The sequence below is a fragment of the Ictidomys tridecemlineatus genome, chromosome 12 (genome assembly GCF_052094955.1).
Source record: "Ictidomys tridecemlineatus isolate mIctTri1 chromosome 12, mIctTri1.hap1, whole genome shotgun sequence".
NCBI lineage: Eukaryota > Metazoa > Chordata > Mammalia > Rodentia > Sciuridae > Ictidomys > Ictidomys tridecemlineatus.
The window spans coordinates 63,938,476-63,964,092 of NC_135488.1; the positions used below are offsets into that span (position 1 = coordinate 63,938,476).

The 25,617-nt window shown below is 42.2% G+C and overlaps 1 protein-coding gene and 1 long non-coding RNA gene across 3 annotated transcripts in view; one reads left to right on the plus strand and one right to left on the minus strand.

Annotated features, from left to right (window-relative positions):
• Nucleotides 1-25,617, plus strand: part of Tgfa (transforming growth factor alpha) — a 101,361-nt gene that overhangs the window by 55,591 nt on the left and 20,153 nt on the right. The gene's annotated exons all lie outside the window — the stretch shown is intronic.
• LOC110597829 (uncharacterized) overlaps nt 1,100-25,617 on the minus strand; it is a 169,022-nt gene continuing 144,504 nt past the window's right edge. Inside the window, exons 6-11 of the long non-coding RNA XR_013428878.1 lie at nt 22,607-22,719; nt 18,830-18,906; nt 16,521-16,737; nt 15,924-16,177; nt 12,524-15,778; nt 1,100-5,280 (exon numbers count right to left, since the gene is read on the minus strand). This is a non-coding gene — a long non-coding RNA (uncharacterized LOC110597829). The remainder of the gene's footprint in view (nt 5,281-12,523; nt 15,779-15,923; nt 16,178-16,520; nt 16,738-18,829; nt 18,907-22,606; nt 22,720-25,617) is intronic.

Sequence of the window (25,617 nt, forward strand, 5' to 3'; positions counted from 1 at the left end):
GGAATAATCTGTAAAAGATGCATTCAGAATCTATTTGAAGAATACCATAGATTTTTCCATTTAAGGTAATTTATTTGATAGAGACCTGTTCCTCAATGGGAAAGCACATGGGATAAAATTGTTCTTCCCATCATTGCTTTCAAAATCTAAAGCAGTTCTAGTTGTCTGTCAGCTGGCTCAGGATAAGTAAGGGGGAACTTTACTAAATGATTCCAAAGTTCTCTTTTAAGAATAAGGTACAAGAAAATGTTGATTCAAAGTGTGGAAGTATTTTTACCATCAAATATTAATAGTATAGTAGAGCTAAAATAATTAAAACATTGTGACACTGGCGTAAGAAAAGATATATTCACAGACCAGCATGGAAAAGTCCAAGAGAGACCCAACTGCACGTAACAAGTCCATATGTGGTAAAGGGCCATTTCATATCCATAAGGAAAAGGTGGATCATGTCATAGATGATTCTGAGATGGCAGGCTAAACATTTAAAAAGAAACAAATTTTATTGGAAAAGGTAATGACATTCTAAACAAGTTCAAGCTGATTCTAAAATGAGTTCAATCTGATTGAACTATTTAAAAGAAGTACAGAGGCTATAGCTCAATGATAGAGCACTTGCCTTGCATGTGTGAGGAACTGGGTTCAATTAGTCATCAAATAGTCATCAGCACCACATAAAAATAAATAAATATATTGTACCAACTACAACTAAAAAAAAATTTTAAAAAAAGAAGCACAAAAGTTCTCTAAGATGATATAAATTAATATATAATTAGATAAAGGAAAACTAATCAGAACATTGAAGACAAAAATCATAAAGGAAAATAGATACATACAGATGATAAATTATGAGCCACACAAAAAACACTATAGAAAGAAAATCTATGAGCAATATTTGTCAATATCTGAATCCTAAAGAGGATTCATATCCTTCACACATAAATTACTCTTAAAAAATCAATCACAAAATTTTAACATACCAGTAAGAGAATAAATAAATTAATTAAATAGGCAAGTCATAAAAGGATGTGTAGTTACTCATGGCCAATAAATATAGAAAAGATATCTCCCCTCCCTAGTCATCAAAGTAATGCAAATAAATGAGAGACCATTTTTATTGATTAGATTAACAAAGTTAAGGGAAGTGTCTGTGTACAAAGCAGATAAAACTGGAGACTTGTTGGGTGTGTAAATTGTTGCTACTTTTATGAGAGCCGGTTGGTAATCTTCATCATAAGGCTATAAAATAAGCCCTGTTTGCCCGTTGATCCAGAAGTACCACTTCTAAGGATTTATCCTAAGAAAATAAGCAGGAGTGTATTTGTGTCAAGATGTACTTGTGATAATGTTCGTTGCAGCAAGATATTTATCAAGAAAACTCCAAGTGCTGAGATGATAAGAGATCCTATGAAAGGTTTCAAAATGCCTTGGAGTAGATGAGCAGAGCCTATGTGGATGATACCAGTCCACTTGGAACATGTCATGCCAAGTCCCTGGCTGAGGGTTGAAGGTAAATGGCAGTGATGTCTTTGGTGGTTTCTTGTTTAGGTATTTTGCCTTTTTCCATTTTGATGGAAGTTCTTCAGGTTTGTATCTTACAAGTTACTTTATTTTGAGGCCAAATCTGTCATTTGCTGTTTCGTCATTGCACACCTGTGTATAGTACTAATGGACATAGTCATGTGCTTCAATTTCTGACTTCTGTTGGGCTGTGGATTATGCCCATTCAAACAAAAAGTGTTAACTTTCCTCTTCCTACTTCTCTACCCAGCTTTGCATTTCAGGAGCGCCATCAAACTGGAGAATGTTTTTTGTGGGCAATAGAGAGGCTTGTGTGTAGTGGGGTAGGCTTGTCCTAATTGTCCCCCAGAGATGTCCACCCCCTGATCCCCAGGAATTGTGACTATTTTACCTTACACATCAGAAGGGACTTTGTAGATGTAACTTTGGAAATGAGATTACCCTGGATGGGTCAGCACATTATAATCACACAGACCCTCATCAAGAGGAAGGCAAGAGGGTAAAAATCAGAACAGGAGCTGTGAAGAGGGAAGAAGTTTAAGAATTCAGGCTGAAAGAAAGGTCGAGAAGCACATTCTTCCCTACTGTCTCTAGAAATTGTGATAGTGATGCCACCTTGCTTCTTGCCCCCTTGAGACTCATTTCACACTTCTGACCTCCAGAACTGTAAGATGATACATTTGTGTGGTTTTAAGTCTCAAAACTTGTAGTAGTTTGTTTCAGCAGTAATAGGAAACTAATACATTTAGAGAAGGAAGAAAAATCGAATTTGAACTTGAGCCGTGTACCCATTAGTTGGTCCTGGCGAGCAGCTCAGAGACCTAGATTCTAGTCACAGCCTTAAGAAATGCCTTCTCTACCTCATTTTCATCATCCCTCCTTGCTCTAAAGATCTGTTCTTCCTCAAGCATATGTTTATCATCATTAGATGCATCATTGCTTTGACACTGATAAGTATGGGTGAGGCTGTGAGTAGATTTTAGTTTGTCTTGGAAGCTGGCTACACTATTGTTAGCATTTTCCTTTGGTGGGGTGTGCTTAAGTGAGTGGTGTATTCTCATATAGAAGATTCTGGAACATTTCATTGAGTGCTACGGAGGCAAGTGAAGGCATATGCAGGGATTAGAAGACATCAGAACCACGATAGATAGTTGCCAAGGTGTACTGATACGGGGCGGGGTGTGGGTCTCAGTTTCCCATAATGGTCCTAGATCTTTCTAGAAATATTTCCTAGAAGATTTTTCCTACTCAGGCTCCTATCATTACAAATATCCAAACCATGACAGAGCTTACACATATAGAAATATGAGAATTTTGAGGCTATAATAACACACCAAGGCAGTACAGTGGAATGGCCCAGGTCTCTACAACCCACTTGACCAGAAGGGAATGTGGGCCTTATTCTATGTATCTGTTTTGGAAATGGAAACATTAATAGTGAGAGTTATCGCTTGATGCTAGCATGTGTGGCATGTTTAATAACTTAGTAAATGGACACGTATGTGCTCTCTTCTGCACATAAGTACAAGAACCATGATCTATATTCATCACAAATTGAGTTTGAACATATTAATGAGATGTACAAAGTCGTCAGGTTAGTGTGTATGCCTATAAAAACTCAAATTTTAAAATGAGAATGAAATCAGTCTTATAACAACTGGGACAAATTGCTCTAGAATTTAGCAACACCAGTTGCAGAGTTGTTTTACCAGGAAGTAACATGAAAGATACCTTTGTTTTTCTGAGCACATTTGAAGCACAGTGATTAAGAAACATGCAGAGGGGGCACAGTCACAACTTGCTATCCCAACATGTGGAAAGGCTGTGAAATTGGGCTTGGGTTTTGAAGTCAAAAGTTGGGAATATGGAAAACACCTAATTTACACAAAAATCAAATCAGTCATCAAAAAGGATATCCAGGAGCATCAAGGTGAACAAGGCCTAGAGGGGGGAAAAGAGATCTGAGCTGGAATAACCAGACAGCCCTGGGTTCCTGATCCAGCTAGCTCTGACTCTAGCCTGCAGAGCAACCTTGAGCAAGTTACTTAACCTCTCTGATTCTGTTTCCTTGTCTCAGAAATGGGAAAATAATACTTGTTTGTCTGGTAATGATGAATGAAACATGCAGCCACTTGTTCTGTCCACACCTGACCTCAAGGGATACACAGTCTGGCTGAGAAGATTCCAGGGCCATCCTCAACTGACCATGATCCAAGACAGGGCCCATTAAATCCTGTTCTAGAATCCTCTTCCCTTGGCCCCAACTCGGCCAGGTGTGGAGAAGGGAATGCCACATTCAAGTAGCTGTGAAGATGAAATGGTAGGGCTGTAGAGTGGCTCCAATCCATAGGGAACAAGCTCCCTCTCTCCTTTCCCGGCCCCTGTTGCATCAGTTCTCAAGGTTTTGCCTGTAGTCTTGCTGCCTCCTCCTCTTCACTCCTTTGTTTTCTCTTGCTTGTCTCCCCATCAACTGGAGGGTGGGTCCCAACCTCACCCAGGTCTAACATCCTGCGAAAGGAGAGCATGACTTGCTCGTTCATGGCTTCCTCTTCTGCAGCATCTAGCAAGTTTGCACAGAAAAGGAGCTCATTTGATATTTGGTGGAAGAAAACATTGCATGTGTGCCATCTGCCAGATGCTGGAGATGTGCAGTTTTATGCTCTCTTTCTCCGTGCCACGTGGAACAGCGTCCTGGGGCTTCCCAAGGAATAAGGACACTGAAAGAGACTGGAATTTTCTACATGCCTGTATGTAAGCCAGAGGAGACCAAAGAGGTACCCTTCACTCATCAGAGGACCCTTCTTACAAGGAAGGGAGTGCCAGGAAGTCATGTACATGAGGCCCCTTATGTCACTGTCCCCAGGGAGGGGGCCTGGCTAGCTAGGGATAGGGTGAGAGGGAGACTTGTCACAGGGTATATTTGTCCTTTGTGAATTCTCAAGAAGATAAAGGGAATGAACATTTTTTTAAAAAAACTAAGGTTTTTAGAGGCCAGCTCACTATCCACTCCAAGGAGACTTGGTAGACTTTGGCGGAGCCATCTTGGAGTGGGTTTCCTTTGCACAGACATGGTGTGGGTAATGTCTCCTGTCTCCTGCGTTGGGCCAAGCTGGAAAGTTTGGTTTGGATTGGGACGGTTGTTGGGCCTCCTCCCTCTACTGAACTGAAAGCCATCAGTCCTGGCCAACCTCCCAAGACCTCACCAGGCCTTCCCCACCTCAGCCTGGGCTGGTGCCGAGGACTCCATTCTGACCCATTCCTGACACTGCATTCCTGGCTGTTGAGAGACCTGGAAGAAGCACCATCCAGAGTCTCAGGTCACTGTCCCCATCCAATTCTCAGTGAACTTTCTGGCTTCCTCCTGGGGCCATGGGCACTCACAATGCCTTCCATCGGTGTTGAAGGTGGGGATGTGAACTCTGTGCTCCCTCTGAACCTGGACAGAGGACATCAACGGTTTTTCTGCTGTCAGGTTCCATTTCATGTGGTCATATCCTATAGGAACTCTGGTATTCTTGGGGAAACTTGAACCAGGAGTCACTGTATATTTTCCTGAGTTGATTTGTTTGAATGGCTTGAATTCAGAGGAAAGGCACTGACTGGTCCACAAACATAGTGTGTGTTGCTTTTCGTTGACAAACTCCAGGAGCAGATCAACATGCCAAGCCTAGGAAGCTCTGGAGGCTGAGACTCATCTTCAGGGCTGATAGCCTGCCTAGGTGGCAGGAACGTTCACGCAGATGTCCTTTCCTAGCTCACCTATGAGTTGAAAGCAAAATAAGGCAGGAAGTTAGAGAGAGAGACCAATTCATAGACCCTTGATTATTTACTCAACATGATGCTGAAAGACATTTGTGTTTTTTGGAAGTTCTATCCCCTGGCAATGAAATAAAACGTCCTTTCTAAGCTAGAAAGATTGATGTCCAACTACATTAAAGGAGTATGTGAGTAAAAAGGAAACTCTGTATTCTACAAGAGAACACAAGAGCCTCCACTATACTGACGGTGCCCTACTGCAAAGCACATTATCAGACCAAAATTTGCAATGCTAAAATGAAATCATGCTAAGAAAACTAGAGCACAAAAATGTTCCCATTTGCTATGCTCTGAAAATTGTTCCATGAAGAGGCTTTTTTAGTTTTTAATCACAAAGTGAGAAAAAGACAGAAGAAAGAAAGTGTTATCTGTTCATTCCACTGAAGAGTACAACTGAATGTTTTTATTTTCCCCAAGCACGTTGCTTATTGACACTAAGTGGTAAAGACATATCATATCTGTAGCATGTTCCATTTATTCTCAAGGAATTTTGCCATAATTGTTTGCAAAGCTTTCTGTAATTCTATTTATAATCCAGGAAAGAATTTCTCTCTTGTTTTCTTGTAATTCATTGATACGTAGGCTAGACAGCGGTTCTCAAATTTTGCTGCCTATTAGATTCACCCATGGAATTTTTTTTAAACCCATTGTCTTGGATGTACACCAGAACAATTAAATCATTATCTGTGGGTGTGGGGTTGGGCCCAAGCACTGGTACTTTTCCAAGGGGATTCCAGTGTGCAGCCAGGATTGAGAAGCAGCATGCCAAAGCAGCACGACTCTAGGTGCGCATGCATAGAGCTCTTCTGGGGCTGGTTAAAATGCAGATTTGGGTTCGGGGTCCAGGAGTGGGGCCTGGCATTCTGCATTTCCAGCAAGTTCCCAGTCCACATCAAATCTGTTCATTCATGGACCACACCATGAATGGCAAGATCCGAGTCTACAGAAGAAAACATGTAACTAAACACTGGCTTCTAGACACAGTGATTATAAAATGCCACACAGGTTCTGGCTTGTCCCTTGACTACTGTCCCCTGCTTTATAAACAAACAGTGAAGCTACAGGATCCTTTATCTCCCTTTCCTGTAAGGTGTTTTTGTTTTTTCACTTGTAAGCCCCAGAGGAAAAGTCGTTCTCAGAGATGGCCTGGTTTTCTTGTTCCCAAGAACATCTGTGATCCCCAAGGTGGAAGATGGGGTCCTTCTGCCTGGAGTGGGTGGCACAGGGTGGCCACCCACTGGTTCTCTGCCTGGTGGCTCACTAGTTGTGGGAACATTCCCCAGACAGCCCAGGAAACCCAGGTCTCGTGCTTTGTCCAGTGGGGAGGAGAGATTTTAGTAAACACTGCGTGGGAAGAGGAATGAAATGGGCAGAGAATGAGGTTAAGGAATGGGTGTGTGAAATGGCAGGTTGAGTGAGGCCAGGGCGCCCAGGAGCAGCATTCCAACGCCCACCTCTCCCCAGCAGCTGGTGGGAGAAGGCACTCACCTGCTGAAGAACCTCTGCCCAGGGAGCCTGAGCATTAGAACACATCTGAGTCCCTAGCAGAGCTCTGCAGGGCAGCCTGTCCAAACCCACTCTGGGACCACTGTGCCTCCCGTGCCTGGTTCATCACAGACCTGCTTTGCTTCCTGGGCCAGGGAAGATCCTCTTGCTCTGTGCTTCCCATTCCCCCTCAACTCCTGGAATTGATGCAGTCAAGGCCAAGACCCCTGATGTAATTTACCTGGATTCTTTGACAAATCTTTGGACTGAGGAAACCTTAGGACTAGGCTGGACTTCCTTGACTAGGCGCTCATGGATTTGAGTGGTGGATTCTGTAGAACTGCCTCCCAGGGCATGGCTAAAAGAAACAGTGTACGAAAACTTGCGCTGACTCCCTTTTGCTGCTCTCTGGTCAAGGGTCTACCCTGGTTCGTGGTATCTAGTCCCATTGGATGGACTCTGCTTTCCTCTTCTTCTCAGATCTGAGCCCTTGTTCTGCATGGGGAAACCGACCCATGTGCCCCTCAACAACCCACATTCAAGTTTGCCATCTCCAGGTTTTTCTCAGACTAAACTAGCCATACTTAGCCACCCCTTTATTCCTTACTCCTTCAGAGCCTAAGCATTGTGTCATGAATAGACACAACCTCAAAGGACAGTCCCATCCATCATTTCCTTTTTGATATAATCTGAATTTTAACCTGAAAAGAACCTTAGCTATGGAGAACAAACCTATCATTTACAAAGAAGTAAACAGACCCAGGAAAGGGAGTGACTTGGTTAAAGTCATTAAGAGTGGGTGTGATGGAGCCAACCACCAGGACCAGGCCTTTGCAGTGCCATTCTTCTATCCCTGGCACATCCTTCCAGCCTCTGGTACACAGTATTATAGCAAGCCTGGAAGCAGAGGCCTCTTCAGATCCTGTCCAGGGTGGTTAACAGGAAGCCAAGCATAGAAATAATAAATGCAGTAACGATTGTGTGCAGGACTTCTGTGGAACTTTGCTGCAGGCCCACAATAGAAATATGCATAAAGCACCAGGTACAGTGGCACATGCCTGTAATCCCAGCGACTCCGGAGGCTGAGGCAGGAGGATCGAGAGTTCAAAGCCAGCCTCAGCAAAAGCAAGGCGCTAAGCAACTCAATGAGACCCTGTCTCTAAATAAAATACAAAATAAGGCTTGGGTGTGGCTCAGTGGTCCAGTTCCCCTGAGTTCAATTCCCAGTATCCTCCCCCCCCAAAAAATGAAAAAGAAATATGCATAAAGAGATAATCAGAGCACATTTGTGGCTAGGAAAACTCAATTTTGTAAATGGACTAGTTATCTCTAGTTTATGTCAGTCCCCAAAAGACTGGATATGGGGGAAGGAACTTATAAATGATTCTGAAACTCATCTGGAAAAAAACAAACAGGTGAGAACATACAACCTGTTCTCCAAAAAGGAGTGGCCGATGCAAGGGAGGAGGACAAACTTGAACTGTCATATTGAATCATATTACAAGGTTAAAATAAATAAATGGTTTGATACTGGTGCAGATACACAGGTTCTCAATGGAACTAAACAGACAAACCAGAAAGCGAGTACTTAATGTATGCTGAAGGTAGGATTTCAGACAATAAGAAAATTATGAACTGTTCAACAAATGGTGTTGGGATAATTAGCTGGCTCTAGAAAATAATGCACATGCTATGCACTAAAAATTTAGATGGTTTAAATATAAATTAAATATAAACTAGTAGAAAGAAACAGAGGTAAATATTTATATAATCTCAAGGAAGGCCTCTAATTATAAGGTCTGTATGACTTCTGCATAAACACATTGAAGACATAAACCACAAATTACTTGTAATATATATAACAGGATACAGAGTTATTATATTTTAAAGAGTGCTAACAAATAAACAAGAAATAACATCTATAGAAAATAGGTAGAAGAATCGCACAGAGTGGTGCACGCTTGTAATCCCAGCCACTTGGAAGGCCGAGGCAGGAGGATTACAAGTTCAAGGCCAGCCTCAGCAATAGGGTGAGGCCCTGTGCAACTCAGCAAGACTCTGTCTTTAAATAAAATATAAAAGTGGGCTGGGGAGTAGCTCAGTGATAAATGCCCCCAGGTTCCATCCCCAATACCAAAAAGTAAAATAATAAGGCAAAAGATAGGTACAGCTAATTAACCAAAAGTTGAAATGAACATTCTAATATTCATATAAACAACATTCTGCATCACAACTCAAGAAAATACTATTAATGTAAGAGATACACATAGACCTCCATACAACTGGCAAAGGGAAATGAAAGATAAGATCCAGTGTTGGAAGGGATATGAAGAAACACACCCCGTACTTAGGGAAGTGTATATGCTTGCACACATCCTGCAACACAACCCGACAGTATGTCTGAGAAGTCTTAGAAATGAGTGTCCCTTTATCACACTAATTCTACTCCCAGGAAGATAATCATAAATATGCATGAATAAAAATCTGTGTAGGATGGATGTTCAGTTTCGTACATAGTAATAACGAGATACTGGAACTGTCAACTTTCTGCCTTGAACTTATGTTGCTTTTGCAATTTCAAAATGTATTAAAAACAAGAATTAAATAAAGGCAGGGAGATATAGTTGTTAAGAATGCAGGTGGAATTTTCTTGGGTGTTGGGTTGGGGTCTATTCCCACTAAGAGTAAGGGTAACCTAAAGGTGCCCAGACAAGGATCAAAAGAGGTGAAATACTCTGCCTTTGTTCCCTGTGCCTTCCTTTCCTTCAGAGCCACTGTAGAATCCATCAGAACGTTCATTGTTTCACCATCTAGGTCTACAGAGGGCATTTTTGCTGCATCGATTGGAAAATCTAGACTTCTCCATAAGCAGGGACTCTCTCATGTGTGGGTACACACATGAAAGATCCACTCTAGTGAGCAGCAGAGAGCAATGACTTCGTGACTTGGCAGGCTAGGAAAAACATATTTAGGACACGTCAATTAAGATAATTACTGTGAGCTTTTGCCTTTCAAATACCGTGACCTTAACACCTGGAAGGATAGACAATCCCAAGTCTTCAATTCCATAAGTTGGCAATATGGTTGTGAATTGTGACTTCCTGTGGAAGGGTCCAGTGTTGCACTGATGTCGCTAATTGGCAGGTATCCAGTCTTTCTTGATTGTTCTTTTGAGGCAAAATGGAGAATGGTCATTATAGAGCCACCAAAATGGACTTGTTTCCTATATAAACCTGATATGTAAATATGACTATAGCCCATAAGGATTCCAGCAAAGATAGATTGTAGCATTCAAGGGTAAGGAAGTAAGTGCATTTTTAGCTAAAGAGCTACCAAGATGATCAATGTGTCCATAAATAGCAATTTGAGAGAGAGAAGATAGACTCAAGACTGTAACAACAGATATAATGGAGAGGGTGGCAGGTATAGTTTGAAATTTAAGCAGTATTCAGTTCCTTTGGATTCTCAGTCCTCATTTTGTTTTTGTTTTTTGCAGGGGGTGGGGGGTAGTACCAGGGATCGAACTCAGGGACATTCATCCAATGGGCCACATCCCTAGCCCTATTTTGAATGTTATTTAGAGATAGGGTCTCACGAGTTGCTTAGTGCCTCATTTTGCTTCAGTTGTCTTCAAACTTGTGATCCTTCTTTCTCAGCCTCCCCAGCCTCTGGGATTACAGGCATGTGTCACCATGCCCAGCTCTTGGGTTTTTAATTTTGCAAAACATTAAAGTCAACTATGAGGCTAGGCTTTATCAATTTGGGAAGGGTGAGCTTGATTTAAGGAAGAAGAAAGGGCAGTAATAATGCAGAACACCGGCTCACTATAAACCGTACTTGAGGCCTGAGGTAACTCTAGACTTAGGGCACAGCAGAGAGATTAAACTTGAAATTTTAATCCAGTTTCTGCATCGTGGGCTTGTTAAGGAAATGTGTTTGAGAAGCTGAAGTAGATGGATGGTTCCAGTGACTTGATCCAGTGGTTCCATGATCCTCTCAGCACTAGGGATTTAGTGAGAAGAAACAGCATTTTAATACAAGGTGGGAAGAATAGTCCTTGTGCTGAGGACACGTCAGTGGGGATTCTTTGGTCACAGCAGTCATGTTGCCTCACTCAAACAAAAGCAATCTTGTGGGCTTTGGGGAGCCCATAGAATCAGCAGGAAAGCTGGAGAATTACATTTGGAAATGGATGGTAACCCAGAAGGTTCCATGGAGCCTCCTGGAACCTCTTCCATCCTAGAACAGGAGCCATGCTCGGCCTGCCACAGTTATACTGCATGGGACTGCAGCTGCATTATCTTTGTCTTTCTTCTCAACATTCATGTGCCAGGGAGAGAGAATATAAGGGCCACAGGGCAACTGACCATGGTGCCCATGGGGTGCAAACCTGTGGGGGAAGACATAATGCCCTGAAAGAAAATTCAGTGCTGTTAGAAAGTCAGAAATATTTGCTGGGCAGCCCCAAATCAACAAATGCACTCAATGGAGCTGTGGACTTTTAACGTTAAAAAATGAATTTCAAAAACTAACATCATCACGGATCAAGTGTAAGGATAGATGCTATATCCAAGCAATTAATTCTATCTGCATCGTGATTATAAAGTAGTCATAAGGATAGAATGTGGTTTGACAGCAACCTTGAGATTGGTGCATTTTCTGGAAATCTCAGCATGCCACAGATTGAGCACCTGAAAAATTCCTCACATACCTATTGGTTGTAGTGTTACCCAGAAGGTAGGAGAGGCAGCAAGGACAACTGCTTCTTTGAAGACAGTCTCAACCTAAGAAGATCAACCCGTTGGTATCTGTATGTGCTATTCTGAAGTTTGTAGATGTGGAAGAAGGCAGCACGAGAGGTCAAGAACGCAGAGCCTCCCAAAATTCAGAGAAGAACCAGATGTGATCCCATATGTAGGATTCGAAAAGGGAACACGACCTGGGGAGCTTGGGTGGCTCTTGATGTCTCCAAGTTGATAGCTTGAAGGTGTGTGAGAAAGTGTAGGGGGAAGAGAGATAAGGAACCCCAGTGCATCTGCAGGAGGAATTCTCTGGTCCACAGTTTAATAAGTTTTGCAGAGATGAAGAGAAGGATGTGTCCCAAGAGGTGACGAAGAGAGGTATGTTGAGGGAATGCTTGTGCCTCATAGGTAGCAGGTGTTCCTCTGGGTGCTGGCAGGTGTCCATGAGGATGTCAGGGAGCTGACGACTGAAGGAACTTGGGCCTGTCCACGCACCCCTTTGGCCACACAAACAAAGCGCTTTCTAAAGCAGTCGTTGGGAACCGATAGGTAAAAAAGGAAAGAAGTTGCTGGGCGTGGTGGTACCCACCTGTAATCCCAGTGGCTTGGGAGGCTGAGGCAAGAGGATCACAAGTTCAAAGCCAGCCACAACAAAAGCAAGGCACAGAGCAACTCAGTGAGACTGAGAATCTGTCTCTAAATAACATTCAAAACAGGGCTAGGGATGAGGCTCAGTAGCTGAGTGCCCCTGAGTTCAATCCCTGGTACCCGCCACCCAAAATTTAAAGAAGTCCAAAAAGACCAGGAAAAGAATACTAGTAATTATAATTTGGCTTTCATATTTTCTGTCAAGATAAAGATAAATATAGTAAATAAGAAATAGATGAGCCAGAATTATTTAGTTGATGATCATCTAATGCCATAAATGAATATGCTGGACAGGTGCAGATGAAGCTCACCTCAGGGCCTGAGAAAACTTGCAGCAAAAATGGCGCCGTCCTTGTTGGTATTCGTAAGCAAGAGTGGCAAGTGTAAAAATGGCCCTGAGAGTAGAAAAAGACAAATATGTTTCTGATTTTAAATATGTAAAAATGCCTCAAGATTCTTCAGAGAGGATAAAACTTGATACTCCCAGGGAAATTCTAGACCAAAGCATTTTAGCAGATAGAAAACCTGAGTCTTGTGAATGAAACCTCCCAGAGAGCCAGTGAGACTAACTTTGCTTCCTTTTTTAGTGTTGTAGGACTGGTGAGAGAAATGCTATCAGGAACGTGCTATCAAGATAATGCAATGTGGTCTCTGCAAGACTCTTGACAAAATAAAATTATCCAGTTGAACAAAGTGGAGAAGTAGGAGTTAAAAAGAATTCACAGTTAGGGGAGGTACCAGGTGAGGTAGAACAGCGTCGGTGAACTTACATGAGTGGATCCCCGGACACACCCCACATGGGATCACCTATGAGTTTTGGGGAAAGGCAGGAAATTTTTAACCAGAGCATTCTCAGAAAACATTCACTGATATATTCTTTTGACCTGAAAGGTGGCCTCCAAGGTGTGCCAGTGAGATCTATCCTCCTTTCCTGCTGAGAATTCTGTGAACAAATCAAAGGAAGACATGTAAGGCACATTTATCCCACTCAAAGGTGACACAATGCCCAGAACAATAGCTCGTGTTGAATCCTGTGATAGAACAAAGGCGCGAGAGAGGATTCAGCTAGATTAATAGATCAAAGCCAGTCAACTAGGTTAAATTGAACAGTGACACATTTAATAGTATTTAGGTTAAGAATAATGATTTAATTAGGAAGGATGTAAGTCCAAGTTTGATGGCTGTGTAAGTAGAGAAAAAGCTAGAGGCTTTAGTTGATCACAAGTTCATATAATCCAACAGCATTCTAGAACTGCTGGCAAAGTTGATAGAGATTTAAGTTGACATTAGTGTAGAAATCAGGCCGTGGGAAATGATCTTCCTACTGAACTCTGTTCCTACATCCCAGAGATTTATAGCAAGAGCTCCAGGGTCAAGAGGCCCATTTCTAGATTTCCTCTCCAACTCTTCTAGCTGTAAGCCTTTGGGCAAGGCCCTAACCCTCTCTAAACTTGTATTACTCATCTGTAAAATGGGTCGAATAATAGAATCTATGTCACAAAGCTTTTATAAGAGTCAAGTTCAACTGTAGGTTTAAAACTCAGCCCAGAGGCCAACACCCCAGGCATTTGGGTAAATGTCTTTGTTGTTGCTGTCATTGTCATGGTTACTCTATGCTGAACTATTTTAAGAAGGGCACTTAAGAAAAAAAATCACTTTGTCCTGAGATAAAAAATTTACAGACCTTCTCATTTAAGGCACATATATAGGAACTCTGTATTATCTATTGGCAGAAATTCTGAAGAGCTGCTCATACCAATAAGTTTAGAAATAGTTTCATATTCCACTGATCATTGTATTAGTGACCAAGGGTACATTGGGGCAGTGAATGTGGAATGTTCTAGTCTTTATTTTCTTTCTAATTGCTGTCTTCAGGACTTCTCCAGATAATTAACTCAGTTAATTATCTATTGCAATATAACAAAGTACCCTCAAATTTAGCAGCGAAATCAAACATTGTCTGACATAGGCTGTAAGAAGAATCAGAAGTAACTTAAATAGGAGGTTCTGGCTTGGGGTCTCTCACTAAGGAACCTGTCAAGGTGTCAAGGGGGGCTGCACCATCCTCTAAGGCCTGACTGAGGCTGGAGGATGGTTCTCACATAGTTACAAGGATGCTCCACTGAGTGTCCCAGTGAGCCAGCAACTGGCCATCCCCTGAGTAAGTGATGCAGTGCCTTTTATGACCTCATCTCTGAAGTCACAAGCCTTCCGTATTCTATCAGTCACACAGACTACTTTGAGACGGTGGAAGTGGCCTTGGCAAGGCTCTGGGTGCCAGGTGGGAATTACTGGGTGCTGTCTTGGAGGCTGGGTCTCACAGGAAGTTTAGGACCACAAACTCAGATTTGGGGGATGACTGCTATTTGGAAGAAAGAGACTTGTTCTGTGTGACTTCCAAGGCAAAATTCAAGCCAATAGGAAGAGGCTTCAGGAAGACAAATGTCAACATGGTCCAGAGAAGGATCTCCTAAAAATAAACTGGCCCAACTCTCCGTTGGAGATTGTCAGCCCCAGAGGCCTAAAAGAGTTCCTCTAGGGCATCATAAGCAGGGCTCTATGCTGATTGGGAAGTTCAAGGTGAGCACCTCCATCTCAGGTATAAAAACTTCATTTCTGGGTTAGGACAAGAAGACTCTTCAGGGCTTCATTTCTTCTACTTTGAATGGAAAAGAAATTTTTTTTATCAGAATATGAGGTCTTTTGTTTCATAACCAGTATGACTTGGAGAAACTATTAAGAGATAAAATGACCCTGGTGTTTCTGGGATCCCCTAACATTTCTCCTTTTAAGAACAAATTTCCAAGGTGGTTGGTTTACACTTAGCCTGAGGGGGTGGGTTGGGGAGGAAGTCTGTTAAATCAGGAATTCCCAACATTTTTATGAGGCAGAGGCCTTAGATCACTGAAGGAGCGTGTTGGCTCTGAGCTTTTCTCACTAGGAATCCTGGCAGACCATGAAGAAGGGGTGAGGTTTCAGCTCTGGGAGATCCTGGCCCACGGGCTTAGGCAGCCATCATGGAAACCAGACCCCTCTTGGAGTCCGTGAGAGTATGTGCTGACACTGGACTAGGGATTCCCATCAGGAGAACTGAGTGTGCTCTGTAAACTCTGTCAGTGGTCACTGAGGCTGATACGGCACTGTTACATTGGTCACCTTGTGTGCAACTAACATAGAAAATATAAGTTCATCTTACTACAATGATAAAAAAAAAGAAAATGAAGACTAGAACATTCCACATTAACTGCCCCAGCGTGCCCTTGGTCACTTAATACAATGATCAGTGGAATATGAAACTACTTCTAAACTTATTGGTATGGGAAGCTCTACAGAATTTCTGCCAGTAAATGTGCAAGTTGGAATCACCTTACCCTGTTCCAACAACCATTCTTGGGGAGACAAGGAGCTTGTCATAAGCAGAATCACACCAACAGCTCCATACCTCAGAAGGCCAAGGTATGGGGTGTGGCTGGACCATCTGTGTCCTATCAACACCTCAAGAAAGGACACCAGGAACAATGAGTGCAGAACCCAGTCTGCTGTCATTCCTTGCATGGTATGGATGCCTGGAAAACACAAGGAAGAAAAGACAAGATACCTTCTGACCCAAAGATAAAATTCTTTGTTCTACCTATTATCTCTGGCTTTCATCAATGAGATTTCTTAGATATTTAAAGGCACTACAATTAAACTTGCTGTTTTCTATTTTACCTGGCCCAATATTGAATAAAGTCTTGCATGGAGCCCTCCTTAACTTCACATGGCACTGGACAAAGTAGATCTTTCTCAATACAGATGATGATGAAAGAAATTGCCACATGAACAGATGTATTATATGAGAAGAATGTTCCTGAGGAATCCCAATGAGTGTCTGTCCATAGTCCTGAGAAGCAAAGAGGTTGGATCATCTCTAAATGGTGTCTTCAAGACTCAAGCTGACATGGTGTCTATGAAATAAGAGACAGCTGCAAGGAAATGATAAAATTCAATGAGTTTTTAATCTACTGTGGAGCCTCAGATTGGATAGTACAGTAAATCAAATGAGTGAAATTAAAAAAAAAAAAGTAGGATGGGAAATTTCTCCAGAACTCAGAAGGTAACTCAAAAGACAAAAATAATAAGGAAAAAAAAAGAAAGTTGGAAAATAGAAGTAGGGGATCCAAAAGAAGAAAACATTACAGAAAACTTTCTTAAACTGAAATACATTTGTCCTTAAGATTGAAAGCATTAACCTCAACGTGATTTAACTAGTTTTTATTACAAAGAAAGTCTTAACAAGCAGCAAAGTAAAAAGAAAAACAGATTTACCTGGAGTCAGTCTAGCTTCAGGTGTCTCATCAACTACAAGGCCAAAAGTCAACGGTGGGAGAAATTGTCATATGCAAAGCCATGAGTGTGGATGAGAAAGATGTTTTCAGACAAATAATGTTTCATTATGTAGCCACACCCATCTCATGCCCTTCCTGGGAAAGATGTTCAAAGATCCTCTTCAGTTCAGTAACATTTATCTCGAGATAAAAATCTCCTGAACGGGAAGATGTGGTACAGAAATATTAGTGACAATGTGCCCAACTGATGATGTGTCAATATAGTTATACTAGCACAGAAGTTGAAAATAATTATTAAAATAGAAGCTAGCATTTTAGAAAACATAATAGGGATATAAAATCAGATTATAGTAATAAAAAAAACTAATAATTGGGGACAAGCAGAGGGATAAAGCAAAACTATGCTAAATATCTAATTGAACATCAGATTTCACTCGATATCGAGAGAATAATTTTTTAAAGTTCAAAGATAAGCATCAGTAGATTAAAAAGAAGATAGATTCTTAACCAGTGCAAGGGGAAAGTAGCCAAGAAATATGATCCCTTATGCAAAGAACAAAAAGAAAATAAACTACCAGGAAAAAAAATTAAACATTTGTAAAATGTTCTGTAGAAGTAGTGGTTGTTTCTCAGTGACAAGATCACAAGTGATTCTCTTAGAATTTTTGTGTTTTCTAAAATTTCGACAATGAATGTGTGTTACTTTTTAAATAACATTATAAAACCCTTTATAGAAAGGGTTCCCAAAAGAAACACGGACAGTGGGTGAAAAGGGTATGATTTATCCTACATCAGAAATTCGGTAACAACCCTAAGTGCTGTTCAGGCTTAGTCTGGCCTTAGAAGAGCCCTCCCTGCTTTATCAAAGCCCTGAATGTCGTTGACTTCCTGCTCATGTCTGATGTACAGGTATGCTGGCCCTGCAGGCTTTTTGCCATGTGGTATTCCCTATGGCTCCTTCCTTCTCTATGCCTTTGGAAGAGTTCTCTCTGTTCAGCTGGTGCCTAGGGAGGGAGAAAGGGAGATGCACGGGAGATTTTTATGGACCAATCCTAAAAATGGAGCCATCACTTTTGCTCAAATCCATTGGCCATAACCTGATCACATGATCACATCTAACTACACTGGGAGGCTGGAAAATGTAGTCTGTGTGCTCAGGGGGAAGAAGAACCAGGTTTAGCAGAACTCATGAGGTGTCTGGCCCAAAACAGCAATTTCTGGGTTGAGCTCTTTTGATTCAAAAATGTCATTAAATATAGTGGTTGGACATAGACTGGATCACCTGCCTTCTTTCTGGGGTTTGTTATTTCTAATGGGAGTATGTAAGGTTTCTACCTCTAGAAATCAAGCCTGAGGTTAGCTCTCATCTTTCATCTGAACATCTTCTGTCTCCTCCAAGTAATTACAGTCTGCCCACCACATCTGTAGGTTCTGTGTCCTCAGATTCAACCTACTTCAGGTTGAAGATAATTGAAAAAATTGCAGCTATTCTTCACTGAACATGTTCAGAATTTTTTCTTCTCATTGTTCCCTAAATGATATAACAACTATTTATACTGCATTTATATTGGATTAGGTATTGTAAGTAGAGGTGATCTAAATTATGTGGTGCTAAGGATATGCATGGGTTATACACTAATATTCTTACAATTTTATTTAAGGGACTTGGGCATCCAAGTAGGGCTCCTGAGGAAAATCAAGAGATGACTGTTTTAAGAGATGACTCCTCCTTATTCCCTTTTAATGATAGAACAAGAGATAGAACATGACTTTTCTTGTGTAGACTCAAATCCAGACTTCTAAAATTTAGTGTACTAAAATACTACAAATCTGTAAGTCAAATATTAAAAATAAAAATCATTTAAACTTTAATGATATTTATATTCATGTTGAGTTTGAATTTTAAATATATTTTCAAACTCAAATTCTTTTTGTGAAGCTTAGGAAGTTAGAAAAAATACTTACCCACAATCCTGAAGTATCTTTTTTTTAATTTTTACTTTAAAAAAATTTTTTTGTAGTTGTAGATGGACAGAATGCCTTTGTTTATTTTTGTGTGGTGCTAAGGATTGAACCCAGTGCCTCACACATCCTAGGCAAGTGCTTGCCACTGAGCTATAGCCCCAGCCCACTAAAGTATCTTCTTGATAGAAGGGCCTTTTTATCTACAGGCAACCAAAAATCATCTATATGAAACTCAAGTGAAACAAGAACAGGCCACGTTTTTGTCAGAGGACAAAGTCTGACTCACCTACATTTTAAGTTTGCTGAGTTTTTCCCTAAACTTACCTCTGTACATCTCAGTCTCCTCCTTAGAATGAGGGGAAATCCTCCATCCACCAAGATAGCATCTACACACTGCAAAACTGAAAACGTGTCTGTCAAAAGTTCTGAGGACATGAAATGTTCTAGAAAAACAGTTATCCTGTAGTGTTTACAGTGCTCAGTGAGGAGGGTTTGAAGGGATTATGGTTCAAAGACTCAAGAGGAAGCATTTTTTTTTTCCTTAGGGTAGATTGAGGGTTTCCTGCCAACCGTGTTTCCTAACAATTTTGATATTTATAAAGAGAACAGAGACACACAGACAGCAGAGGCAGATAGCCCTGGGCTCCAACAGGGCCATTCCTCCAACAAAGCCAAGACAGAATCCCACATCCAGCAGGACTCGTTCTAGTTCCCAGAGCTCTTCATGTTCTGATTCAGAGCCAGCTGATGAGAGCCAAACTTCGGTAAATCCACATTGACTTTGTGAATGAAACTTGGAAATGAAATATTTTCACAATGCTGGTTGACACCCAAGAGGATGTAATTAGAATAAGGGACTTTCTGGTTTGAAGACATGAAAATGGTCTGTCTCTTTGATATCAAAGGATTAAAATATTAAAAGAAGGGGGAGGTTTAGCTTCAGTCTTCAAAGCAAAACCGTGACCTGCAATTTTCTTTTTTTTTTTTTTTTTTTTTTTTTTTGCTTTTTTCTTTTTGACTTAAAATGACTAAGGCCAAGGTAGAGATAGAAGCAGCAGCCTAGGAGCTAGAGAACAAGGTCACATGGAACAGGAAGAGCTCAGTGGAGAGGGAGCAATCTGTCCAATGCACGCCCCTCTGTTTCAATTTCACTTTAATCCATAATCTAGAATGCAGGTTTACAGGCAACCTGAGGAATCTCGCCCACCCCACCTGTCCACTCTCCAGGCCCTTGGGAGATGGTGTTCTTGGCAGGAGTTGGTGTATAGGTAAGAGGCCAAGTTGAAATATGTGCATCTCTAGATGGATCCATACAGACTAGTTTCAGTTCGTACGTCATATGATTGCACTGAGGTTTTATTTTAGACTCCTAAAGCCACTCTGCTAATTAAGGCCATTTTCCTTGGGACTCTCAGCCCTTTTAATTCTAAAATACCCCTGAGGATTTCATGGTAATCCTTGATTTGTTTATTTTCCAAATCAAAGAGTTGTCTGGACTGTGGAAGCACATTAAGGAGTTTTTTACCCCTTTATTTGCACATGCACACACTGTATTAGAGCAAGAGCTTTAGAGAAGCCAGCCATGAGTTCCAATTCCAGCTCTGCCATTTATTAACAAAGTGACACTGAACACACTCCACCTCCCTGTGCTTCACTTTCCTTATCCACAGGACTGGGATTATAATGACCTCCTCACGGGATTAAGCAGAATTCTCTCTCTAAATGCTAAGCACATGCCTGCAATTAGCAGACATCTATTAATAGTAGCTACTATTAATAATAATATCATCATCATCTGACCTCAGAAGATCCACATTAGATTAACACTTTTTGGACAGTGTTTAGGGGGAATAAGATCCTGGCAAAGTATTTCTATGCTCATGTTTTCTGATTTTCTTTCTGTTGGAATAAAAAAAAACTGCCTTGGCCTTCAACATAGGCATAAGCAGGATGAACCCAACTGGAGTCCAATCGTACTGGTGAATTTCCATGTGTCTGTTTTCCCAACACACACACACACACACACACACACACACACACACAAGTGCTGTGTTATTAATAACCAGTGTCTTTACAGGAAAGTAGAAAATAGGCTGTCTGCTTCTCTACTAATATCTTTCTTTGAATCTGGTTCCATCACATTCCTTGGTTTTTGCCCCAAGTGGGAAATGATGAGAGAGAATTAAATTGACTCAGATGTTTCCTCAGGTTTCCCCCTTAGCATCTTGTCTAAATCTGCAAAAGCAATTCAGGAGTCTGTATTAGCTCTTCACTGAGCCAGCAGCCCCTGGTCTCTGGGTCAGAAGTACCATACAGCCCCGAGGTGCAGGCTGTGATGGGAGCATGCTTAGAGAAAAAGACATGGCCGTGTCTCATGAACCAGCATCATTCATGGATACATAGAAATCTCTTTTGCATCTGTTTATATTGTCCAGCTACTGCTGCTTGTGGGATTAATAAGTTCCATATGTACAGTTCCCCATTCCTCCCCCCAAAAAGCAGTACTTCCTTATGTTGCTTTTGTAAATGTCCCTGATTACTAGAAGCTGCTTAAAAAGTGTCCCCTTCCTAACAGCATGATTTGTGTATGTCAATGTACCTTCTTAGTGTTTGTCTTTCCAGATGTTAATAACCTAACTTTCTATAGATCTTCATTTTCATGAAATTAGAGAAAACTGATAAGATTCCAATTCTAGTACTTTCTAGCCAAGTGCCATTGGCGAGGATATGTAAACTTTAGTTTCCCCATCTAAAAAAATGGAGTCTAATAACGTGTAACCTATAGGGAAGTCTTGAGGTTTGTCCCTATCCTTAAGTGAGAGAAGTGGGCAGGGTATCAAGCCAGTTTAGGATCACAGAAAGTTCCAAATCAAATAGGGTAAAAATTAGCTGGTATTGGAAAAGGTTGCTGAGGAATTAGTAAATCTTGGGGTCTGGGGTTAGCACATATGAGGCACTAGGCTTGATCCTCAGCATCACATGAAAAAAATAAATAAAAAAAGGTATGTGTCCATAACTAAAAAATGTGTGTTTGTTTGTTTGTTGGTGGTGCTGGGGATTAAACCCAGGGCCTTATACATGTGAGGCAAGCACTCTACCAACTGAGCTATATCCCCATCACCTATAACTAAAAATATTTTTTTAAAAAATATGAATTAGTAAATCTGTGTTTAGGTATTTTGTTACAGGGAGAAAAACTTTTTTTTTTTTTTAAGTACAGGAGTTCTCTCAATAAATTGAGAATCTCAGGGTTAGGGGCTGGCAGGGACAGAAATGGCTCTCCTCCCCGACCCAACTCACCAAGTGGAATGGCAAGAGGCACTGCAGTAGTAGGTGTCAGTTAATTTTCAGTATAAAATGAATTTTCTCTTTTCGCTGCTAAACTAATAAGAATGCCCCTTCTCTCTCATATGATGGGGCCGTGAAGCTAACTAATGTCATCGCTGTTTTATAGATTCCTGGTTTTAATAGTGAATGAGCTGCGTGATTATATTTATCTCATCTCCACTACCATGCCTGAGTCCCAGAACAACAAAATTGAGTCCCCCCTGTCAGTGAATAGCCCTTGAGGATGAATTTCCTACCCGAGCCACAAATGGTCACTTTTCTGTACTCTGCTGACTTCCGCTGCTCATGTGAAACCCACCCTGTGGTGGTTGGACAGGAGTTGCTCTTAGTGATTATCTTTCTGGAAGGGGTGTTCCGCCCTCTGGTCAAAGTCGGTGGCATTGCCACATTGCAGACAGACAATGCCTTCCTCTTTAGTACCATTCTAAAGGATGGTTCTCACCAACCCCAAATGCCAAGGAATGCTAGGACCCCTGTTCACCAATGCTCACTTCTGTTTGCCTCTCTATGACCTGGTGCAGCATTTCTGCCACCCAGGTATGAGCCTCTGTCCCCAGAGTTTAGGATCATAAACTGGGGCAGCTGCGGCCTTGAAGCGCGCCTCGCCTTCCCAAAATGGAGCCCACCCCTGCAGGTAGCTCAAGCCTGGACTTAGGGTAAAACATGGGACTGAGTACTGCAAGTATGCAAGGGCGCATCAGATTAGGGCCCTCCCTCACTTTGATGGTGCTGCTTGGCAGCTGCCATACTCACTGTGTGAATCTCCTGCCTTTTCTCCCAGACATTCAAGAGGCATTTGTTGGTTTTGCTGTTGCAGTGTCTGAAAATATTTGGTCTCAGGTCACAAACCTTGGCTCACGTTCCCACTGAAAAGCCAGACATCATTATGAAACGGTCAGAAAGTTAACTGTGATATTTGAGGAAGTAATGAAATAGCCGAGAATGATGTAAGCTTTGCAACAGGCAAATGCATTCTTGGGTTTTGACATCTGGGGAAGAGTGAAGAGCCCCTGCCTCAGTCAGCTCCCACTGATGAGCAGAAAGTCCAATTAGGGCTGGTTGGGGTGGGGGCTGGGGGCAGGGATTGCACTCCGTGGTGTGGCTGCTGCTCCCCTGGGAGCAGGGCTGTCGGAAGGCGTTGTCCAGACGGTGTCTCCCTGGCTCTTCTGAACTGGAGAAACCCCTCTTGTGAATTGAATCTGGGATTTCCTTGCCCCTTGATTGTTCTTCCAGACCCTCTTCCTGTGAGTGGGGCTGGGTTCCAGGCCCTATTAGTGGGTCTGTGGTCTTTGGGCAAAACTTTCACAGCTCCCCAGAGAACAGTGGTGTCTGCAAGATGTGCCTTTGGTTCCCGTGCTGGAGAGGCCTCTCATAAATTTCATGACATCAGGAACTGAGCAACTCTGAAACCCCAGCTGCTGGGAGTGAGCGGAAGGAGGGCTGTTCCAAAAACCAGAACATTTGCTTTTCCTATCAACAGCGTGCTAGTGCTAATCAGACACGGTGCCTGGAGGAGATGGCCTAAGGTTCTGGGGGTGGGGCTGCTGTGCCGCACCCTCCACTTGCACTTGAAGGGGAGCCCTTCTTTGGACATTCCCTGATGGCCTTTTCTACCTGATGGTATTATCATTTTCTGTCCTTAGGCCATTCCTTCCATTACTTGATATTTTCTTTTCAGAAAGGAGGGAAAGAGAAGTGGAGAGAGGAAAAAGCAACTTAGACACTGAGAGACTGACTCCTTCTAGGGAAGATATTGGAATTTGGGGGTTCCTTTGTAAGACTCATTTTTTATAAAATAATGTACCTTGCAATGAGGATATGATGGCCAAAGTTACTGAGCAACTCCCTCTAGTGGGCTGCCTGCCCAGCCTCAGAGCCTGGCACCTGGCATACAGTGAGTGCTCAATAAGTGGCAGCCCACATCTGCCCTCCCCCACCTTCCCCAAAGATGCTTTTCTTCTGGACGTCAACAGGAATAGCCCTGTATTAATAGCCGATTGTGGTGCTGGGTGTGGTATCTAAAATAAACATCTTTACAAGCCTCCAGTTAAGATCAACAATTTCTCCCCCTCGCTCACCGCATGCCTCACACTTTGCACAGGTACATTAGTCCATTTTCTGTTGCTTTAACAAAATTGCTGAGGCCAGGTGCTTTATAAAGAAAAGGTTTACTTAGCTCGCTGATCTGGCCGTTTGAGAGCTTGGTGCTGATATCTGCTCAGCTCTGGTGAGGGCTTTCTGGCTACATGACAATATGGTTACATGGCATCATGGTGGAAACACATAGGAGAGGGGAAGACTGCATGGCAGGACAGGAAGCCAGGGAGATTCAGAGGCCAAGAGTGCCCCTTTTATTGCAATCACTCCTGTGGGAAATAACCAGAGTCCCACCAGAACTACATGAATCCCTTCCCAATAGCCTAATCACCTTCCCCCAGGCCCCACCCCTTAATGGTTCCACCACCTCCCAAGACTCCTGCACCTTTGGGACACACACGCAATCCATATCCAGACCATAGGAAAGGGCTGGAGTAAAGTGCATTTAGCTCACAAGCTTGCACAGCAACCAAGAGCCCCCGTGCACCCCTCTTGCCTATGGTTGGTTCATCCTTGGCACTGGAGGTCCAAGAAATTCCCAGAGAAGGGACCTCGGTTCAGGACCAGTGGGGTAAAAGAATTTTAGGACACAAGTCAGAGACAGAGGTTTATTTAGGGAAGCAGAGACACATTCAAGGGAGAATGCAAGCCATCTCCAGAGAGAGAGGGACAGCAACCCCCTGATGTGGGCTGTTATATATAGAGGGATGTTTGCTAGGGGCTAGATAGAGCCACATAATTTTACTCCAGTTTTCCCTGCACTTATGTCACACCACCAGGGGTCAAGGACACAGGCCATGTTGCTCAGGAGGTGCAATGGCTTGTGGGCACTTCTTTTTTTTTTGAGATCCAATCTATCTTTCCTTTTCTATATCCCCAAATTACTCTTGCCCCCTGAGGGTGCAGAGAGAGAGCAGAGTGGCCCGCTCCTCCCCATCCACTTATTTCTCATCCCCTATTTGAAAACCTGTGACAAGTTCCAATGATATCCACATGCAACAAAGTAGAAACCATAAGTTCCTGTATGTGTTTATATGCAGTGTGGACTTAATACAGTTCTTGCTCAGCAGTGGATTAAAAGGGGGCTTTATTATATATGCATATTTCAGAACATTGCAAAAATATTACATCTGTTATTAAAAAATAGGAAAAATATTTTTCATGACTGATGATTAACTAGCTTTGAGCTCCCCTTGTCCTCTCTGCTCTTGGGTTTGAGGCAGACTTTGGGTGTGAGGCAGACGGGTGGAGTCACGGAGGACTGGGAGCATCAGGCTTCTTTTTTTTTCATGCTGGTCTCTGAATGCACAGAGCAAGATCACCAGCTGTCACTGATTTTTGTATGGAGTTTCTTCCTATCTTGGACTCCTTGGGCTTCTTAGTGAACCAAGTAAAGAAACACAGAGTATATCAGCACATGTTTCCAGGTGCTTTATGGTTAATGTAGTCCACCGTAGCTCATGCCATTCCCTTTGAAAACACCTACAGGGAAAGAGAAGTTGTTCACTGACCACAGAATTGGGGAGTTCAGGACTGGTATGTTTCCATCTAATGAACCATGTGCATCCTTGCTTAGGCTGCCAGGAAGCAAAGAGCTATACTTGGGCACAGGACTTTCTGATGTGAGCTTTGTAGACTAATCTGATGCCTGACAACTTTCCTTTTTG